This window comes from Pan troglodytes, chromosome 12 (assembly GCF_028858775.2).
Source record: "Pan troglodytes isolate AG18354 chromosome 12, NHGRI_mPanTro3-v2.0_pri, whole genome shotgun sequence".
In the NCBI taxonomy this organism is placed as follows: domain Eukaryota; kingdom Metazoa; phylum Chordata; class Mammalia; order Primates; family Hominidae; genus Pan; species Pan troglodytes.
The window spans coordinates 13,070,584-13,093,198 of NC_072410.2; positions in this window are offsets into that span (position 1 = coordinate 13,070,584).

A 22,615-nucleotide genomic window follows, 5' to 3' on the forward strand; every position below is an offset into this window, starting at 1 on the left:
TTGAACTCCTGAGCTCAAGTGATCCTTCTGCTTCAGCCTCCCAAAAGTGCTGGGGTTACAGGTGTGAGCCACCGCGCCTGGCCAGCTTTCATTCTTAAACACATCCCCATTTGTGCTGTGCCTTTGGTAAAATAACAGAATGCTAAATGGTTTGTCCAGCTATACAGTTACATTTTGGAAAGATTTGTTGACCTCCTGACTTCATCATGCCAGAAGTGGGAACTTTGATTACTCTTTAAAGAATCTGAAGATGAAGGGAAGACCAACGCATAATTTGAGAGAATGGCAAGACTGAGAAAGGTTTCTGTAGCATGGTGCATGCATGTGTGTGTGCGTGTGTAGGGAGAGGCAAAGGGTTCTGACAAGAGGAAGAGGCTGAGGAAGCAGGCTCATCTCCACAACGTGCTGCTGCCACCCAATCATAGGGTCTCTTGCAGCAATTCCAGTCCTGATCTCACAAACCTCATACCCTAACTACCGTCTGCCTAATTGGGGTCCCTCCTCAGAGCTTTCCTAAGGCTCCCTAACTTTTCCCCTCACCTCGGTTGAGGCCTCCATGGTTTGGACTTGCTGGTTTTGCCTTGCTCTTCCCTTGATAAATACACCATTTATTCCGGTTCAGCCCTTGGAACTCTAAACCTTAACCCAAGCCTCCTCCACCCCACTATATTAGCCCAAGCCTAGAGTATCAGATCTGGATATTTGGGTAAAGATGCAGACAAATTTTGAGTTGGAAAAGAAAGAACTTAATTCATTACTAAAAGATGACCTTGATAGCTATATATATGGGAAACAAGAATGTATCAGGAAGTTAATCCTTTGCTCACACTACACCTGGTGCAAGTAATTCCATCTCTGAGTTTTCCCCTTATTATTATTATTATTATTTTTTGAGATGGAGTCTCACCTTATTGCCTAGGCTGGTATGCAATGGCCCAATCTTGGCTCACTGCAACCTCTGCCTCCTGAGTTCAAGCGATTCTCCTGCCTCAGCCTCCCGAGTAGCTGGGAGGCTCAGACACAACCTCCTGGGCTCAAGTGATCCTCCCACCTCAGCCTACCTAGTGGCTGAGACTACAGGAATGTGCTGCCCTGTCCGGCTTGTTTTCGTTGTTTTAATTTTTATTTTACTTCCCGGGACTCTAAAAGACTTGCTGACCTATTAACACACAAACTAGTGCCCACATCCCTACTCCCCATCTTGTCACTTTGTCCCCACCCAGTCCCTTGCTGCCCCTCCCATCCCCTCAGTGTGACTAAGTTGCTGGAGGTACCCTGCCCCATCCTTAATTTCTTGCCCCAGGCCCTGCTGGGCCCCCTGTCTCTGCCCTGCCTGCCTCAGCTCCCCTCTGTCTCTCGGCCTTTTCACCTCCATGCTCCCAGCCTCACATCCTTGGAGCCGAGTTTGCCTCTCACAAAGCATGGCCCCCTACGGTCCCCAGCACCGCTGGTGCCAGGGCCATCCTGCCCCGCCATTGTGTCCTCACATTCCCCAACACTGAACTCAGGTTTCCCCTGGGGGGCTGAGCTGTCTTCCCTCAGTCACGCCTTCCTCCCCATCCAGGCTCATCCAGTCCCTCTGCCCTGCTCCAGTACCCTCTCCCCACCTTTCACCATGGATCAGGCCCACAAGGTCACCTAGGGACGTTTTATATCCAAAGGAACATGACAACATCTCCTCCTGCACTGTCTGGTCACATGCTCTGAGGTCAACAGTGGTGCGTCCACTAATAACACATTTCATACTATTCAGCACAACTCACAACCCTGCAAACATAGATTAAAGGAAAAATGCCGGAATATGGGACGGATGGCTAAGCATTCTAATTTGAATGAGCACATTTAAAACTACAAGGGAAAACTATCACTAGGTTCACCTCAGAGGACATCTGGGTTTTCTTTCAAGGAAATGAGCAACTGGACACACTGTGAGACCCTCCTTCTGGGTTAAGGGCCCAGCATGCTTCCCCTGGGCTGCCTACCATATGCTGTTCTCCTCTCCCTGCTGTTCCTCAGTCTGACACACACACCTGCAGTGGTGGCCTGGTCAAGGGACGCACTTGCCTCCTCAGCACGAAAGGAAGATGGGCAAACAGGAATCCCACAAATGGCACCGTCAAAGTAAGAAGTGCGGCAAAATGAACTGAGGGCAGGTGCTGTCGTTCGGCAGTCTGTGATTCTAAGACCTAAGACCAGGATTGTTTTTGAGACTGGAGTGAAACAGCAAAGACAGAAGACAAGAGTGACTCTGAGGCCTTTACTTGGCTTCCACACTAAAATGCCTTAGCCCCAGGAATCAGCTTCTCTTTTCTTCCTCTTCATATTTAGACGGTGAGAGAGGTAGCGTTTAAGACATACATTAGGGCCCCAGATGAGGGCCGGGAACAGGCTGGACCAAGACTCAGACAGCCCAGCTCCATGGCAACCTGATGGCCCCTGTGGGGGTGGACAGGTATCGGGCTCATTCTTTCTCAGGACGACTTCAGCTCTTGGAGTGGAGGGTTCTGGTTAAGCCTCGGGTGGGATAGTTATGGTGAGTGAAAGTTGCTAGAAGAACACTGTGACAATTTCTGTTATTTTCAATTGATCCAGTCTCTTGTCCACCACACAGACTCCTTGATGGAAAGCCCTTCAGGAATAAGAAAGGGTTCAGGTTCTCAGGGTAAAACAGGCTTTGCAATTCTCTAATTTGCTAATTGTCAACTTCTGAAGACTGTGTTTCCTCATGGTAGTAGGAGCTAGTATGAGTAATTTACCAGAGTGAAACAGGCAAGATTCCATGCACCTGCGGAAATACAGCCTGAGTTCCAGCACCTCCTTTCTTGAATTCTTGGATTTCTTCCTCAGCTCCTTTCCTAAGTCAGTTCATCTCTGACTTAACCCGCAACGGGCATCCAAGGGAATTATTCCAAGAAGTGTCCTCCCCATCACTCTTTACTGGTTTTTTGTTTCCTTTTTGATGTTTTTGTTTTTGTTTTGACACAGCACACAGCGAAACTGCTGCAGGAAGCAGAAGGATGTGTGTGACATATCATCACCTTCCATTTTGCATTAATAAACATCACCCAAAATTTGCCTATCCACTGCTAAAATAAAGATCCAACAGAATAGAAACTCAACAGGAAAACTCACTGTCACTAAGGCCAACAAAAGACAAACTGGAGAAATACTAGTCATAAATACAGAAAATAAAGGATGGGTGAACAAATTGAGATCCGGCTTGCTGGGCGTCATGTGGAGACCGTGTGCAGGAAGAGCCAAGACACCAGAGCTGGGGGGGCTCCGGTGATCCCTGCCGCTCTCTGCATCCTGGGCTCATGGTTGGGGCCTGTCCCCCTCCAGCTGGTGGTGCCATCCTCTCTGTGCCCTACCAAGCTCACCAGTAAACTGCAGCTACAGGGCACATAGCATGGAAGAGGGTGACTTCGGGCAAGGTCTCTCCGGCTGGGGTGGGCCCAAGGAAACCTCCCTGAACGGAGGTGGCAGGTGGGGGACCCGCAGGACATCACTGTCACCAACGCCCCATTGTGATGCACCCACCTGCTGCCCCTGCCCTCGCATGCAGACCCCTGTGGCCCCCTGGACACCTGCGAGGTCCTGAAGCCTAGCGAGGCAGCTGCCCTGAGGCCTGAGCCTCTGCAGGGACCAAGGAACATGCCATGTACGTGACAAAACCTTTCCCTAAAGAAAGTGTCCCGTCCACCCCTTGAGGTTCTAGAAAACATTTCTTAAGACCCATTGAATGGCAGGACAAGATAAAAGGAATTGAATTTAAAACAGAGAATAAAATACTGGAGCTTGATTTCACTGCAGAGGAAAAACTGAGTCCCAGAGAACGAAGTTGTTCCCATCTGTGCATCTTCACCTGGCTAAAACGAAGAGCTGGGCCTGCGCCCAAGGATGGGTCTCCACGTGGTCCTGAGAAATCACAAAGTGTGGGTAAAATATCCTCCCCAGAATGCCCCCAAAGAGATCCACTTGCGATGGGATCCCTTCCTAGGGAAAAGTAGCCGCGCTCACGCTGGTAAGCCAGCTAAGCTTCTCCGCAAATGCTCCCCATGGCTGACAGCCAGAGGAAGCCCATGGCCCCCTGGCCCCAGGGACCTCCTGCCATTCCCCATTCCCCATTCAACAGCCTCCTCACAAACCACTAGCAAGCCCAGATCTCCTTGTGTCTCTACCTTCACCTTTCCAGAAGGGCATCTAAATAGAATAGTGCAGCCTCTTCTCTCCACCACTCTCACGTGGTCATATACATTGAAGGCTCACTCCTGCCTTTGAGCGACTTGACAGCTCATTCCTTTTCATCGATGAGTAGTATTCCATTGTGTGAATGTGCTTCAGCTTGTTTTTTATTCACCTATTGAAGGACATCCCGATTTAAAGTGTCTGGAAACTTAAATATCTGAATAGAGGGTGCTGTACATAACTGCATGTTTTTTTGTTTGGACATAAGTTTTCAAAGCAGTTGATGACCCAGGAGCACAGCTGCTTTCTTAGACCATATGGTGAGACTATGTTTAGCTTTGAGACAAAACTACCATTGGCACTGCCAGTGGCTGTACCATTATGCCTTCCACCCACAGTGATAAGCTCCTGTTGTTCCTAATCCTCCATAGCAATTGCTATTGTCATTTTTTTATATTTGAGTTGTTCTAAGAGAACCAATGGGAATTTTATATTTATACACTTATATATATTTACATATATATACACACATATCTCTATATAGAGATATTTGTGCCCAGTGCAGTGGCCCACGCCTGTAATCCCAACGCTTTGAGAGGCAGAGATGGGTGGATCGCTCAGGAGTTCGAGACCAGCCTGGACAACGTGGTGAAACAGCGTCTCTACAAAAAATTAGCCGGCGTGGTGGTGCACACTTGTGGTCCTAGCTCCTAGGGGAGGTGAAGTGGGAAGATTGCTTAAGCCCAGGAAGTCAAGGCTACAATGAGCCGAGATGGCACTGCCGCACAACAGCCTGGGCAACAGAGCCAGACCCTGTCTCAAAAAAAAAAAAAAGAGAGATTTATTATGGGAATTGACTCCCATGATTATAGAGGCCAAGAAGTCCCACAGTCTACTGCCTGCAAGCTGGAGAACCAGGAACACCAGTGGTATAACACACAAGCCTGAAGACCTGATAGTCAAGTGGGGAGCCACTGGTGCAGTCTCAGAGTCCAAAGGCTTGAGAACCAGGAAGGACAGAAGACGAAAGCTGCAACTCAAGAAGAGAGAGACTGCATTGTTCTATTTGGGCCCCCAGTGCATCGGATGGCACTCACCCACACTGGTGAGCATGGCCCATCCTCAGTCTACCCATTCAGTGCTCATCTCTTCCAGAAACACCCTCACAGCCACACAGCTACCTCACTGTTGTTGTAACTTGCAATCCCCTGATGACATATGCTATTGAGCTGCTTTTGGTAATGCTTATTTGCCATCTTTATATATTCTTGGTGAGGTGTCTGTTCAGATCATCACCCATTTTTACTGGATGGTTTGTTTCCTTCTGGTTGAGTTTTACTTTCTTGGTATACTTTGAATAATAGTCCTTTTTTAGTAGATGTTTTCCAAATATTTTCTCCCAGTATGTGCCTTGCCTTTTCATTCTCCTAATGGGGTCTTTTATGGAGTAGACATTTTCAGTTTTAATAAGGTCTACATTATCATGTTTTCCTTTCCTGGATTGGCTTTTGGTGCTGTGTATAAAACCTCATCACCAAATGCAAGGTCAGGTGGATTTTCTTCTATGTTCTATCCTAGAATTTTTACAGTTTTCTACTTTAAATTCTAAGTCTATGAATAATTTTGTATGTATTTTTGTGTACGTTGTAAAGTTTGTACGTTCGTTTTATCCCACAAGGTAATCTGGCTGTTTCATCACCATTTGTGGAAAAGACTCTTTTCTCCACTGAGCAGCTTTGCTCTTTGACAGAATCAGTTGGCTATATTTATGTTGGTCTATTTAGGGGCTCTCTGTATTGTTCCATTTGTCTGTGTGACCATTTCTTCCCCAATGTTACACTCTCTTCATAGATTTATAAGTCTTGGAATCTGGATGTGTGAATCCTTCATCTTTGTTCCTCCTCAGTCTTATATTGTCTATTTTAGGTTTAGAAACATTTTATTGGTGTCTTTGCTGGGATTTTGATTGGAATTGCACTGGGTCTATAGATCAAGTTTGGAGGAATTATTTATTTAGCTTTTGTCTAATTTTTTTTCCAACTGTGTTTCAAAGTTTTCTGAATGCACATTTGTACATATTTTGTTAGGTTTATACAAGGACTCAATTTTGGGGGTGCTATTGTAAATGATTTTTCTTTCATTTCAAATCAAATTCCAATTGTTGTTTACTGACATGTAGGAAATCAATTAACTTGTACTATTGCCCTGTTACTTTGATTCTTATATCCATCCATTCCGATCAAGATACGGAATAGCCGGCTCCATTTCAGTTTGAATTTCCAAAATTACCGCGTGGCATAATCTGTACACTGAATTTCAGTGATGCATTGGCGCAGCCGTGAAGCGATGCGCGCAACTCACTCCAAAATAGTGGGCTCAAGTAGTCCTGCACTGTGTGCTGACCACCGGCAGGGCGCGCCCGATCCCGCTATTTTCCACCCGCGCGCCGTGCATGCGTGCTTGGTGTGCAGCCGGGGCACTGCGTGCTCGGGGAGAACCGAGCCCTCTTCTCAGGAGTTCGGTCGTGCGGAACGCGGAGGGGAGCGGCCCGTACCGAGGAGGGAGCTTTGCCGCGGCTTTCCCGACCGTTCCTTTTTTTTCTTTTTTTTTTTTTGAGACGGAGTCTGTCTTCCCGGCTGGAGTGCAGTGGCGCGATCTCGGCTCACTGCAACCTCCGCCTCCCAAGTTCAAGCGATTCTGGTGCCTCAGCCTCCGGAGTAGTTGGGACTACAGGCGCGCACCACCATGCCCGGCTAATTTTTTTTTTTTTTTTTTTTTTTCATTTTTTGGTAGAGATGGAGTTTAAGCTGGTCTCGAACCTGACCTCAAGTGATCCGCCCGCCTGGGCCTCCCAAAGTGCTGGGATTACAGGCATGCGCCACCACGCCCGGCTAATTTTTGTATTTTTAGTAGAGACGGGGTTTCACCATGTTGGCCAGGCTGGTCTCTAACTCCTGACCTCAGGTGATCCGCCCGCCTGGGCCTCCCAAAGTGCTGGGATTACAGGCAGGAGCCACTGCGCCCAGCCCTCCGACCGCTCTTAAAAACTGCGCACGGAAGCGGTCACTTTTCTGGGATTTCCGCACGTGGTTCTTTACTTTGTCAGAGAGCATTTTTAAAACACTTCCTTTTTAGAAGTTTCGCCTCCTTGAGGCTTTGCCCCTCCTGGTCATCGCCAATCGCGGTATGTTTGCAGATTCTGGCTTGTTTCTGGGAGAGTCCCCGATGCAGAGACGCTGGGGCCGGCGGGGTGGGCGTCCCGGTTGCCCAGGTTTTGTTGCTCTGTTTTCCCACAGCGCCAAAGCCCTGCACACGCGTGGAAAACAGCTGCGCGGAATCCACTACATTACATTTAAATATATTATTTATAACAAAATCAAATCTCACTACAGTCTTCTTTTCCTGGCTATAATGGAAGTAAATGCATCAACAATACTTATCGTTCCTTTGTTAAGAAAGTCACAGTTTAATTGGCAGCAGATTTGTAGGGGTGCATAGGTGATGCATGTTTTTAGTCATCGGAGTCATGGATTAGAGGAAATGTTAGCTGTGTCAAGTATTCATATTAAAATACAAGATGAATTCAGGAGAATCTCATTTTTTTGGTTTGTTTTTCTAGGTCTTGACCATTTGCAGTACGGAATTAGCTGAAGGTCAGTTAACCGTTAGCTGTGAACCCGTATGGTCGTGGGGTCATATGGCAGCTCTTTATGCAAATTGCAGTTTTTGTTTTCCTTATTTCAGGGTCCAGTTTAGCAATTTACATTTTTCTATGAAATCACCCATTTCCTCTAGGTGTTTTTCATTATAATAAATGTTTTTAATGCTCCTAGTAAAAAACAGTAGGGACCAGGTGCAGTGGCTCACTGCTATAATCCCAGCACTTCAGGAGGCCAAGGTAGGAGGATTGGCTTGAACCCAGAAGTTCAAGACCAGCCTGGACAACACAGTGAGACCCTATCTCTACAAAAAATTTAAAAATTTGCCAGGTGTGGTGGCACGCACCTGTAGGCCCAGTTACTTGGGAGGCTGAGGCTGTCACCACACCACTGTACTCCAACCTGGGCAACAGAGTGAGACCCTGTCTCAAAAAAAAAAGTAAATAATAAAAATAAAAAACAGCCAGGCATGGTGGTACACTCCTGAGGCAAAGGTAGGAGGATCGCTTGAGCCCAGCAGTTTTGGGTTGCAGTGAGCTCTGATGGTGCCCCTGCACTCTAGTCTGGGCAACAGAGGGAAACCCTGTTTCAAAAAAAATGTACAGCCAGTTATCGCTGTCAATTACTTGTGATTAATAGTACAACTAATTAAACAGGTGTTTGAAAAAATAACAGTGTTTTCTAATAATAACATTTATTATAATGAAAAGTAAATGATACAGACTAACATATAATTCCAAATGTCGCTTTGACACATTTTTATAATACATATAATTATTTATTATGTGTTATATTATTATTACTAAATTTGTATTTTTGAATAGTTTCAGATTTACATAAAATTTGGGAAGATAGCACAAAGATTTTTCATGTTGTGCAGACCCATCCATATGTTTCCTCTCTTGCTAACATCTTACATCAGTATATACTGTTATCACAATGAATGAACCAATATTAAGTTATTACTACAAACTAAAGTCCACACTTTTTCAGATTTTGTTAGTTTTCCTGATATAGTTTGGCTGTGTCCCCACCCAAATCTCATCTTGAATTGTAATCCCCATAATCCTCACGTGTGTCATGGGAGGGACCGAGTGGGAGGTAATTTAATCATGGGGGAAGTTACCCCCATGCTGTTCTCCTGATAGTGAGTGAGTTCTCAGGAGATCTAATGGTTTTCTGAGTGTCCGGCATTTCCCCTGCTGGCACTCATTCTGTCGCCTGCCATCCTGTGAAAAAGTGCCTTCTGCCATGATTACAACTTTCCTGAGGCCTCCCCAGTCACGGGGAACTGTGAGTCAATTAAAGCTCTTTGCTTCATAAATTAAACTTCTCTGCTTCATAAAGTCTTGGGCAGTTCTTTATAGCAGCGTGAGAAAGGACTGATACATTTTCCTTGTCTGTTCGAGTTCCATCAAGGATACCACTTAGCAGTGATGTCTCCTTTGGCTTCTCTTGGCTGTGGCAGTTCATCAGACTTTGTTTTTGATAACCTTGAAGATACTGAGGAGTGCTGGTCAGGTGTATTGTAGAATGTCCTCCAGTTTAAATGATGTTTTTCTCATTGTTAGATTGGGGTTATTGGTTCTGAGAAAGATGATCTGAGGTAAAGTGCCATTTTTCTTCTTTTTTTTTTTTTTTGAGATGGAGTATGGAGTCTCGCTCTGTCACCCAGGCTGGAGCGCAGTGGCACGATCCCGGCTCACTGCAACCTCCGCCTCCTGGGTTCAAGCAATTCTCCTGCCTCAGCCTCCCGAGTAGCTGGTACTACAGGCAAGCGCCACCATACCCAGCTAAGGTTTGTACTTTTAGTAGAGACGGGGTTTCACCATGTTGGCCAGAATGGTCTCGATCTCTTGACCTCGTGATCCGCCCACCTCGGCCTCCCAAAGTACTGGGATTACAGGCGTGAGCCACCGCGCCTGGCCAAAGTGCCATTCTTCTTACATCATAGCAAGGGCACATGCTCCCAAGACCCTGTTCAAGTTAATGCTGATCACTCGGCTGAGGTTATGTTTATCAGCTTTCTTCACTGGGAAGTAACTTTTCCCCTGTCTATACTGCATGTGGTCTTTGGAATGAAATCACTATGCAAAGCCCTCACTTAAGAAGTGGGGAGTTTGTGCTGCCTCCTTGTTGACTGATTATCTGCATTAATCGTTAGGAGTTCTTCTGCATAAGGGATTTCTATTCACTCATTTATTCATTTAATCATTTATATATACCATCATGGACACCTGGATAATTACTTTAAGCTTTTGATTATAACTTAATACTACATTATTTATTTTGATGCTCAAATTGTTCGTGCTTTGGCCACTGGGAGGGCTTTCCAAAAGCTCCTTCTTTTGTTTGACAACATTCGATTTTTGCGGGGTTTGTTTAGTTTTGTTTTTTGAGCACTTCCTTATTTCAGTACTACCCAATCTTGTATTTTTGCTGCCCCAGTCCCATTATTATCAATTTCTCCAAGAAGCTCTGGTTTCTTTTATTGGAAGATCGTATTAAAAACTTACATCTGGAACTCTTCCTAGATCCGTAAGAGAAGTGAAGTCACAGGACAAGCCTCAGCCCCTCAGGGTGGAGAGACCAACAGTCAAATACAAAGAACTACAACTGGCTGGGCTCAGTGGCTCACGCCTGTAATCCCAGCACTTTAGGAGGCTGAGGCGGGCAGATCACAAGGTCAGGAGTTCAAGACCAGCCTGACCAACATGGTGAAACCCCGTCTCTACTAAAAATACAAAAGATAGCCGGGGGTGGTGGTGTGCGCCTGTAATCCCAGCTACTCAGGAGGCTGAGGCAGGAGAATCACTTGAACCCGGGAGGCGGAGGTTGTAGTGAGCAGAGATTGCACCACTGCACTCCAGCCTGGGCAACAGAGTGAGACTCTGTCTCAAAAAAAAAAAAAAAAGAACCACAACTACTGCAGCAGAACCAGAGTGCCAGGCAGGAGGGGAGCCTGCAAAGCTGGTGGCTCTGGGCTCGGTGAGGATGAGTCTGATAGCTGCAGGGGAAGCCAGTCATGGGGGCACATTTGTGAGCCTTACCTCCTGGAGCTCCACCAGATTCTCACAGTGAATCCTGGAGAAAAATCTCAGAGGGCTTCAGGCAGGTGGGGGAAAACAGGCACCATTTTGAAATATGCCAGAGCATTCTCCTCTTAATAAGATCTGTCCTCGGGAGAAACTTTTATTCCAGCTTTATTGAAGTATAATTGAGAAATGAAAATTGTATATATTTAAGGTGTGCAAGGTGATGATTTGATATACATATACATTGTGAAATGATTGCCACAATCAAGCTAATTAGCACTTCCACTGCATCACGTGTGCACGTGGGGTTAGAACACTTACTATCTACTCTCTTAGCAAAATGCTGTGACAGCATTATTAACTAGAGTCACCATGTGTGCGTTAGATCCCCAGAACTTGTTTGTTTTATAACTGGAAGTTTGTATTCTTCGGCCAGCACCTACCCATTTCCCTACCTCCCACACCCGCAGTTCCTGGCAACCACCAATCTACTGTCTGCTTCTGTGAGTTTGACTTTCTCAGATTCCACATACATACGAGATCACACAGTATTTGTCTTTCTATGTCTGGCTTATTTCACTTAGTATAATGTCCTCGAGGCTTACCCATGTTGTTGCTGCCAGTGGCAAAATTTCCTGCTTTTTAATGCTGAATAACATTCTGCCTTATATTCTATATGTACCTCACATTTGCTTTATCCACTCATCTGTTGACAGACAGTTGGTTGTTTCCGTATCTTGGCTCTTGTGAATAATGCTGCACTAAACATGGAGTGCAGATATTCCTTCACGATACTGATTTCATTTCCTTTGGGTATCTTCCGAGAAGTGGGATTGCTGGATCATATGGTAGTTCTATTTTTACTTGTTTGAGAAACATTACATTCCCAAGAGCAGTGTACACGGGTTCACTTTTCTCCACATTCTGACCAACCATTGTTATCTCCTGTCCTTTTGATAATAGCCATCCTAACAAGGGAAGCCTTGCTTCTCAGTGCTCTCTGCTCACAGTACAAGGAAACGTGCATGTTCTCACGTGGATACAGATTCCTGGAAGATGTGTCTAAATTAAGGTAAGCATGAGTCACACTGATGTCTTCGGCTCTAATCCATTAGCGTATGGATCATTCTAGCTTCTCTTCTCATCTGTGATTTCTCACTCCAGCAGTGAGAAACCAGGCTCACGCCCATCTGCCACGTATTTAATTCATTGTGCAATTCCGCACTAGAGGTGGAGTGGCTTCAGAACTGTTAACTGTTACCCTTGTGGGAAGGAACTTTCTAAAAGAGACGGCACCATTTATGGACAGTTTCCTTTGCCTTTAGCTTTCTGGATCTCCGTAATTTCCAAAGTCACTTTGGTCAGCGCCTTTCCCCCACCATCGGCAGTACGTTTGTTTCATACATTTGTGACACAGTTAGGTTCTTTGTCACATTCTGCATTCCATCCTGACATCCTCTAACCTCCTCAGTGATTTATGTTAATTTGCATACCTTACTACATATTCTTTGGGTTGTAACCTTCTATGGGTTTTGATGAATGCATAATAGCAGGTGTCCACCACTAAAGCATCATAAAGAATGTTCCTCTTCAAGCTCCCTGCCCCCAAAACCCCTGGCAACCACTGATCTGTTTACCCTCTCTGCAGTTTTGCCTTTTCCAGAACGTCATGTAAATGGGATCATACAGTACATAGCCTCATCAGACCAACTCATTTACTTAGCAATATAGATAGAGTTGAGTTCATCCATATCTTTGCATGGGTTGATAACTGGTTTTTTTTCTATTGCTTCATTGCATGGATGTAGACTGGATTGCTTATCCATTCATCTATTGAAGCACATCCTGATTTATTCCAGTCTTTGACCATTGTGAAGAGAGCTGCTGTACATATTTATGTGCTGCTTTTTGTGTGCACATAAGCTTTTTAAAAGTTGGCTGAATAAGCAGGAGTGTGATTTGCTGGATCATAGAATGAGATTATATTTAGCTTTAGGGGGGAAACTGTCAGAATGTCTTCCATAGTGTCTGTACCGCTACGCATTCCCACCAGCAATGAATGAGAGTTTATTTTCTTCCACATCTTTGATGACTATTGGTATTGTCTTTTTTTTTTTTTTAAGATTTTAGCCTTTTCTAATTGGTGTTTAGGACTATCTCATATTGTCTTAGTTTTCCTTCCCCTAATGAAAAATGATGTTATGTGTGTTTCCTGTTTATTTCTTATGCTTACCTGTATATCTTCTTTGTTGAGGTGTTTAGATCTTTACCCATTTTTAATTGGGTTGTTTGTTTTCCTGTCGTTAATTTTTACAACGTATTTTAGATACAAGTCCCTTTTTAGCTATGTCTTTTTCAAAGGTTTTCTCCCAGTCTGTGTCCTGTCTTCTCATTCTCTTTACAAGGTCTTCCACACTTCTGAAAATTTTAACTTTAATAAAGTTCATTTTATCGGCCAGGCGCAGTGACTCACTCCTGTAATCCCAGCACTTTGGGAGGCTGAGACGGGTGAATCACCTGAGGTAAGTAGCTCGAGACCAGCCTGGCAAACATGGTGAAACCCCGTCTCTACTAAAAATACAAATATCAGCCAGGCGTGGTTGCGGACACCTGTAATCTCAGCTACTTGGGAGGCTGAGTAACGAGAATCGCTTGAACTGGGAGGTGGAGTTTGCAGTGAGCCAAGATCGAGCCACTGCACTCCTGCCTGGGTAACAAGAGTGAGATTCCATCTCAAAAAAAAAAAAAAAAAAGTTCATTTTATCAATTTTTGTCTTTTATGCATCATGCTTTTGGAGTTGTATATAAACACTCATGCAAAACCCAAGACCACACAGATTTTCTCCTAAGGTTTCTTCTAAAAGTTTTTAGTTTCGTTTTATGTTTTACATTTAAGTCTATGCACTATTCTTAGTAAATTTTTTTATGTTGTAAAGTTTATGTCTATATTCGTTTTTCCCCATATGGTCACCAAATTTTTCCTTTACTATTTGTTAAGAAGACTGTATGTAAAAAGACTCCTTTTTCTCTGTGACAAAGACCAGTTGACTGCATTTACATAGGTCTAATTTTGGTTTCCCTCTTCTGTTCCAATTATCCACATGTCCAGAGTGACTAGAATAGTTTGATAATAGACAGAAATTGGAGCTGTCAGAGCATACTAGGAAAAATAAAGTTCCCAAAAAGAGGTTACATTCCAATTCTGCTTTAGTTCCAACCCAAATGCTGAGAAACACTCCATGGAATTTAATTACAGGGCGATAACTGTGATCTTACCAAGATTTATGAACAGGAAGATCCTTGGTGATTGTAGTCAGTCAAAGGGTGGCTTTGACATAGCGCCTATCTGTTAGGGCAAATACAGCCAGGGAAAAGGTGACATTTGGAATCATCTGGGATTGGACTCTTGATCAATAGATGCGAAATGTCAGGTGGACATGAGAACTGTTGGTCTTTGGTACATATGTGTTGCAATGAGTAAGGATGAGTAATGTGAAGGAAAAATAGAATCTTGGGACCCCAAACTCACTATGCCAAAGGGAAAGTTAAGCGTGGGAGACTGAGTCAGGCAAAAACTGCCTTCCTTTTGTTCCCAAATAGATGGCTGTAATTTCACATGCTTGCGTTAGGTGAAATGTGGATTCATTGAGTGCTAATCAGAGCCCCACAAGAATGAAAGCACTTGCCTTGCTGCCTACCCTCCCTCCTCTTTTTTCTTCCCCTCCTGCTTGCTCTTTTCCCTTTAAATAATGAAGTTCCCAAAACCCTCTTTGGAAAAAGCATAGGTCACAGATCCTATTATAACTTGCATTTCTTTTTCCTGGGTACATTCTCAACCTGGGCAAAATAAACCTCTAATCAACGAAGATCTGTCTCAGTCACTTTTTGGTTTAGAGTAAAAATAAGGAGACGGAGCATAGAGTAGAACCTGGGCTTGGGGTAGGGTAGTGACTGTGTGTTCAGACTGAAAAGAAAAGGCTCTGATAACAAGGAAAAGCCTCTTCTCGCTGGTCAGACAGGAGACATATTCCAGTAAAACCTGACTCTGGTGTCCACCTCTCTCAAGACAAACACATGTAGAAATTTGAGATAGAGATAGGCAGAGCTTGGTTTAAATTCTAGCTCTGTCATTTTGTAGCATGAGACTTGGTCACATTCATAAAGCTTTTAGAACTTACTTCATGTCACTTGTTATATGGACAGCTGATCCACAAATAGCACACTTATTGTGAGGATTTTTTTTTTTTTTTTTTTTTTTTTTTTTTTTTGAGATGGAATCCTGCTCTGTCACCCAGGCTGGAGTGCAGTGGCATGATTTCGGCTCACTGCAACCTCCACCTCCTGGGTTCAAGCCATCCTCCTGCCTCAGTCTTCCCAGTAGCTGGGATGACAGGCATGCACCACCACGCCCAGCTAGTTTTTGTATTTTTAGTAGAGACAGGGTTTCACCGTGTTGGCCAGGCTGGTCTCAAACTCCTGACCTCATGATCTATCTTTGGCCTCCAAAAGTGAGTCACCTCACCCAGAGGATTAAACAAGGTGGATTAAATAAGCAATCTCAAGTAACTGATTCACAGAGTCTCAATTAATGCTATGGGGATTTTTTTCTCTTTTGGGGACTTCACTCAAGGAGTTGTCTTCCCACCCTGTTCATGACTCATTATCACTATCTGTCCATGCAATACATCCAATTATTAACGTTGTTCTGGAAAGTAGTCTGCTGTTGGCAAATGCTTCAAAAACATAAATTATGAAATGCTGAGATGTTCCTGCCAATGATAATTACTAAGGCAGAACTCCAGCTACCATTTCACTAAGATTTCCAAAGGAGTCAAATGTCCCCCAAAACTAAGCTCTTTCCTTCTGTATTCTATGAGCTCCACTGCCGTAGGATGACTGTGAGACACAGCAGTGGCATTAGAAAGGGCTCACTCCCGGCTGGGCGCGGTGGCTCACGCCTGTAATCCTAGCACTTTGGGAGGCCGAGGCGGGCGGATCACGAAGTCAGGAGATCGAGACCATCCAGGCTAACATGGTGAAACCCTGTCTCTACTAAAAATACAAAAACAAAATTAGCCGGGCGTGGTGGCGGGCGCCTGTAGTCCCAGCTACTCGGGAGGCTGAGGCGGGAGAATGGCGTGAACCCGGGAGGCGGAGCTTGCAGTGAGCCGAGATTGCGCCACTGCACTCCAGCCTGGGTGACAGAGTGAGACTCCGTCTTAAAAAAAAAAAAAAAAAAAAAAAAGGGCTCACTCCCGCTTCTTTTTGGTAAAAGGGGTTTTGTTGCTAAACTAGCAGAGTGAACCACTGAACCCTCCAACAGGGGATGAGGCTTTGAATTGTTATGTCCACTGTTAAACAGATTCCAAATGTGCTTGGCTGCATATTCAGGCCCTGGGGCATGGAGCTGGGATTGAGGCTCTGGTGTTGCCTGAACCCACATGCTGGGGAGTCAAGATGATTGAGGGCAAGTGCATTGGAGGGTAGGGGCGGGGGGAGCATGGGGGTGGGGGGCAGGGCAGGATGGAGAGGAAGGGGGTAGGGTGGGACAGGACAGGGAGGGTGAGGGCAGGGCACAGCAGGGAGGTTGTTGTTCTGCAGGGCTGGGTGAGTGTTAGGGAAAGAATGCTAATGCACCTAACCAAGAAGTATTAAGTCACAAAGTTTTGTTCTTGGTTGTGCAAAGAAGAATCACCATGTGACATGAGTCAGGTCCTCCTAGGAGTTGCCATCAGGGAGGGAATTATATGATATCCCTGAAAACCAGGTCTAAGCAAAGCATACAACACTATAATTGTCCTCTTATTTTTCTATAAAATGAGGATTTTCACATGTTCCTTATGAGTTGCTGTAGCCAAAGCCTTCTTCCTTGTGATCTGGGAAAAAAGGGTTCCTCCTGTTTGTCTTAGATCACCCTGCAGGTACATGTGGGTTGGAGCTGGTGTCACTCACTCCCAGATGAAGGCTTGGAGGTCCATGAAGGGGTGAATAAGACCAGGGTCTCATGGTTTCTTTATCCTTCTTCAGCTTTGTCTGCTTAGTTTTCAGACCATCCTGAAGGAGAATGTGGAGGAAGACAGGTAGCAGCCGAGTTCCTGACAAGGAACCCACGGGTGCGTGGGGACTTGCTCTTCCTCCTGAGTTGATTACCCTTTGCCAGCAGACAAGCACATTTCTCCTCTTGGCCTGGATCTTCTATTAGTAAGGGTGTCCGGGAAGTGTTCATGCAAGTTCTGTTTCTCCAGAACTCTGGAATGCTCATGGCAGATCAAGAACTCATCATGAGATCATGTCCTTCCCAACATGTACATTAATTTTTTCATTCTCCATTGAGGATGTCCTTTCAGGGAACATAAGTGAAGGGCTGTCTTTTTCTCATCCATCCAATGCTGTGTTAGGGAAATGACTCACTCAATTAACCATGTCAGTGGTTGCAGGGGTCTTAGGTGTGTGGTGACCACAGGTAACAGGGATGTGTGACAGCAGGTGCTGAAGGTCGGGTATGGAGGTAGGTGTTTCATCAGGTGCTCAGCCCGTCAGGCCAGGCAGCTTCCACATACGCCACTTTGTCTCTTTCCTCATCTGTTTTCTTTCACAGCACTTACAACTGCCTGAACATTGTTTATTTACTTAAATCTAGTTTATCAACCACTAGAACATGTCTTCCTGACCACCATTTTGTGTCTTTATTACTACTCCATCTCCAACATTGAGAACAGTGCTGGGAACTCAATGACTATTTTTTTAATAAATAAATGGATTAAATTTTTACTAAGTGGCGATACTGTTTTAGGCACTAAGCTAGGGTTTGAGGCCACAGTAATAAAAATAACAGGTATTTTTCTTTTCCAAATAGAACCTAGATTGTTCCAATGGATCTTAATTTTATTGCATTAATTATGAGAATAAATTCCACAACCCACTGTGGAAACATTTAAATCTTCACTGCTTCTGAGACTGTCTGGGGCTTGGTGTCAGGGGTTTTCCTTCCTGCTCCAGGGAAGGGCCCTCAATGTCCTTGGTGTTCAAGGTGCTCTTCCCCGGGTGCCCTTCCATGCTCGCCTTGTCTTGTTGGGAGCCTGCCTTAGATCTGAAGATCACGCACAGTTCTCACACAGAATTCAAAATCCATGCAACTTTGCCCAGAGAGCATCAGCTCTGCAAATCATTCAGGATTTCCCAGTTGAAGCAAGGAGCAGTGCTGTGGAGGGAAGGAAGGATTTCTCCAGAGCCCAAATCCAGGTGAGCTTCAAAAATCCGGAGTTTTCTGAGTGACAGGAGTGTCTTAGAGATGCTAGTGAGGTGACTGTGATGAGCCCCTAGATAGCTTCAGGATGGGGACAGGTCACCAGAAAGATCAACTATGCAATTATAGGGTTGATACTTTGACCCAGCCCAACCTGGGGGTGGGAGGAGCAGGAGATTGAGTTTGATTATGTGGTCAATGATTTAATCAACCAAGCCTACATAATGAAACCTCAGAAAGCTCTCTAGACACTGAGGTTCAGGGGAGCTTCTAGGTTGGTGAACACTTTGCTGACCAGGAGGGTAACCAGCAGTGACTCCATGGGGAGAGGGCACACAGCTCTGCATTCCCTCTAGACCTCACCCTATACATCCCTTCATGTAGTTGTTACCAAGTTGTATGTTTTATAATAAACCTGTAATCATAATTATTGCTTACTCTTGAGCTCTATGAGTTATTTCAGTGAATTATTGAATCTGAGGGGAAATGAAAACCTCTGATTTTATAGCCAGTTGTGTAGAAGTACAAGTGGCTTGGGCCCCCCCCCCCCAAAGGTGTGCTTAGCATCTGAAATCTTAAGAACAGCTTTGTGGGAATGAGCCTTTAAATATGTGAAGTCTGATGCTAACTCTTGATAGTTAGTGTCAGAATTGGATTTCCATATACCCCTGGTGTGGTTAAAATGGAATAGGGGAACATCAGATAATGTATACTGGAGAAGGAAGTGAAATAAACATAAGAAACCCTTTACAAAAAAAAAAAGAAAGAAAGAAACCCTTTACTCACAGAGCAACTCTTGTAGGACACACAAGGATTCACGTAGTACAGAACAATTTCAGTGTAACTAATGAGGGACAGGGCCCAGTGATCACTCATTCCTCAGTCAGTATTACAGTTCTCACAGCGGGGCAATACTAATCCTAAAGTCAAAGTGGAAAAACTATCTGCTGGAATTCATCAGAAAACTCAAACCAGGAAAAAAGCTCTATCAAGAACCCTTTAGGAAGTCCTAGCTAGAGCAATCAGACAAAAGAAAGAAATAAATGGCGTCCAAATTGGAAAGGAAGAAGTCAAATTATTCTTATATATGGCATGATCTTAAATTTGGAAAAACCTAAAGACTCCACCAAAAAACTATTAGAACTGATAAATTCAGTAAAGTTGCAGAATACAAAATTAACATACAAAAATCAGTAGCATTTCTATATGCCAACAGTAAACAATCTGAAAAAGAAATCAAGGAAATAATCCCATCTACAATAGCTATAAATAAAATAAAATATCTAGAAATAAACTTAACCAAAGAAATGAATGATCTCTACAATGAAAACTGTGAAACACTGTTGAAAGAATTGAAGAGGACACAAAGAAATGGAAAGATATTCCATGTTCATGGATTGGAAGAATCAATATTGTTAAAACGTCCATACTACTCAAAGCAATCTACAGGTTCAATGCAATCCCTATTAAAATTACCAAAGACATTCACAGACATAGAAAAAAAATCCTAAAATTTACATGGAACCACAGAAGACCCAGAATAGCCAAATCTATCCTGAACAAAAGTAACAAAACTGGAAGAATCACATCGCCTGACTTCAAATTATACTACAGAGCTATAGTAATCAAAACAGCATTGTACTGGCATAAAAACAGACACATAGACCAATAGAACAGAACAGAGGACCCTAAAACAAATCCATACATCTGCAGTGAACTCAATTTTAACAAAGTGCCAAGAACAGACATTGGGGAAAGGATAAATCATACTGGGAAAACTGGATATGCAAACGCAGAAGAATGAAACTACATCCCTGTCTCTTGCCATATACAAAAATCAAATCAAAATGGATTAAAGACTTACATCTAAGTCTTCAAGCTATGAAACTACTCCAAGAAAATACTGGGAAACCCTCCAGGACATTGGCCTAGATTATGATTTTTTGAGTAATACCCCACAAGCATGGGTAACCAAAGCAAAAATGGACAAATGGGTCACTTGTTAAAAAGTTTATACACAGCAAAGGAAACAATCAATACAGCAAAGAGTCAACCCACAGAATGGGAGAAAAGAGAACCCATGTTCACTGTTGGTGGGAATGTAAATTAGTTCAACCATTATGGAAAACAGTTTGAAGGGTTTCTCAAAACATGAAAAATAGAACTACCAGATGATCCAGCAACCCCGCTGCTAGGTATATACCTAAAAGAAAGAAAATCAGTATATCAAAGGGATATCTGCACTCCCATGTTTACTGCAGCACTATTCACAATCACCAATATTTGGAAGCAACCCAAGTGTCCATCAACAGACAAATGCATCAAGAAAATGTGGTGCATATACCCTACGGAGTACTATTCAGCTGTAAAAAAAGAATGGGATCCTGTCATTTGCAACAACATGGATGGAACTCGAGGTCATAGTGTTAAGTGAAATAAACCAGGCACAGAAAAACAAATTTCCCATAGTCTCACTTATTTTTGGGAGCTAAAAATCCAAACAATTGAATTCATGGAGATAGAGAGCAGAAGGATGGTGACCAGAGGCTGGAAAGGGAAGTGGAGGGTGAGGGGAAATAGGGGTGATTAATGGGTACAAAAATATAGTTAGGTAGAATGAATAATATCTAGTATTTGATAGCATAACAGAGTGACTATAGTCAACAGTGATGTATTGTACATTTTAGAATAACTAAAAAAGTATAATTGGGTTGTTTGTAATGCAAAAAAAGTATAAATGCTTGAGGGGATGGATACCCCATTTACCCTGATGTGATTATTATGCACTGCATGCCTGAATCAAAACATCTCACATACTCCATGAATATGTACCTACTACATGCCCACAAAAATAAAATTAAAAAATTTCTAAAAAGAACCCTTTAGCCCACAATTCATTTAAGAACTCAGAATTTTGCCATGTGACTCAATTTTTAAAAGTAAGATAAAAATAGGAATTGTGATATTATTTGGGTTATTGAATGCAAAATTTTGTGACAAGTAATAAGTGATGAGGTTATAGATTAAATACTTTTCAATAGATTGATACTTTTCAATACACATGCAGCCAAAGTTGCTGAAAAATACCATATGTTGGTCAGTTTCTAGCTTTTTATGCAGCTCTAAACATAATTTTATTAGTAGAAATTTGGATCCATCAGAAAATGACTGAAAATGAACTGAGAAACATAGGACACAAAATTATGCATCTTAACCATTATATTAGTATTATGTGTTCATACACATGGCAAATATTTATATGAACATGGATAAATAATGCATAATTTATGAATGAAGTCTGATGTTAATATAATTCCTCCTTTAAAATGTCAAACCTGTTCATACTTTCCCACCTACACTGCCATGGTTATTCCTCACCTTGACAAGCAGGAGAGGGCAGGGAGAGGAGGCTAGGAGGGAGGAAACAGGCAGAAGGAGACGCCACAGGAGCATGCATTATGCAGGTGAGTGTCCTCAGCCGTATTGGGGCAAGGATGGACTGGTGGCGGGGGATGAAGGGCAGTAGGAGCAGAAAGAAGGAAGAGGGCTGGACAGGCAAGGCACTGATGGGGCAAATGAGGCAGTGAGGTTTAGTATCTAGAGCATCACAGCCAAAAAGGAGAGGAAATGCAATGAAGATGTGGGTGCGTTGTCCTGGGAAGCTCACGCCTCCTCATGAGGGTGCTACCAATTCTTGTGAGAATCAGATCAGCTGAAGCATACAGAGCACTCTCTCTGCTGAACAGCGGGAGCTCAATTCCTGTGGTTTCCCTCTCTCATCTCTCCCAGTTCTTTCTGATAAACCTTGAGCTGCTCCTCCTCGTAAATTAGAACCTCCAACTTTCTAAGTTGGAAGGGGACTGAAAGGCTATTTTGGTAGACACAATTAATTCTAAGACAGCCCCCCAGATTCTGTCCCCTGGAGTCCACTCCTGTACAATCTCCTCCCATTGAGGGGGGCCTGGACTTCTGAATATATTGGGATGTTATTTCCCTAATTAGATAACCTTACATGGCAATGCTGGGGGGCAGGGTTTGCAGATGTATTTAAGGTGTATTAAGGTATTCTGACAGTGATATAATCAAGAGCTAGTTTTATCTAATTAGAAGAGTCCTTTTGAAGAGAGTCTATGGGTCAGAAATGAAGGAAGTCTGAGAGACGTTCCTAACATTCAACATAAATCAATTGGTAATTTGAGGTTTCCGGCAATTTGTTTCACATAAATAGAACTAACAGAGGTATCTAGACTCCTCTGCCCTGTTCCCTGGATCCTAGTTCTAGTTTTAACCAGTTACTAAATCCTTGTCAACAAAGGATCATCCAGCCTGTTCCTAAACAATCCCAATGTAGGGACCTGACTGACACCTAAGGTAGATTAATTTGGTTTTATAAATAGGGTTAATAATTATAGTAGTGGGGCCGGGTGCAGTGGCTCACTCCAATAATCCCAGCACTTTGGGAGGCCGAGGAGGGCAGATCACGAGGT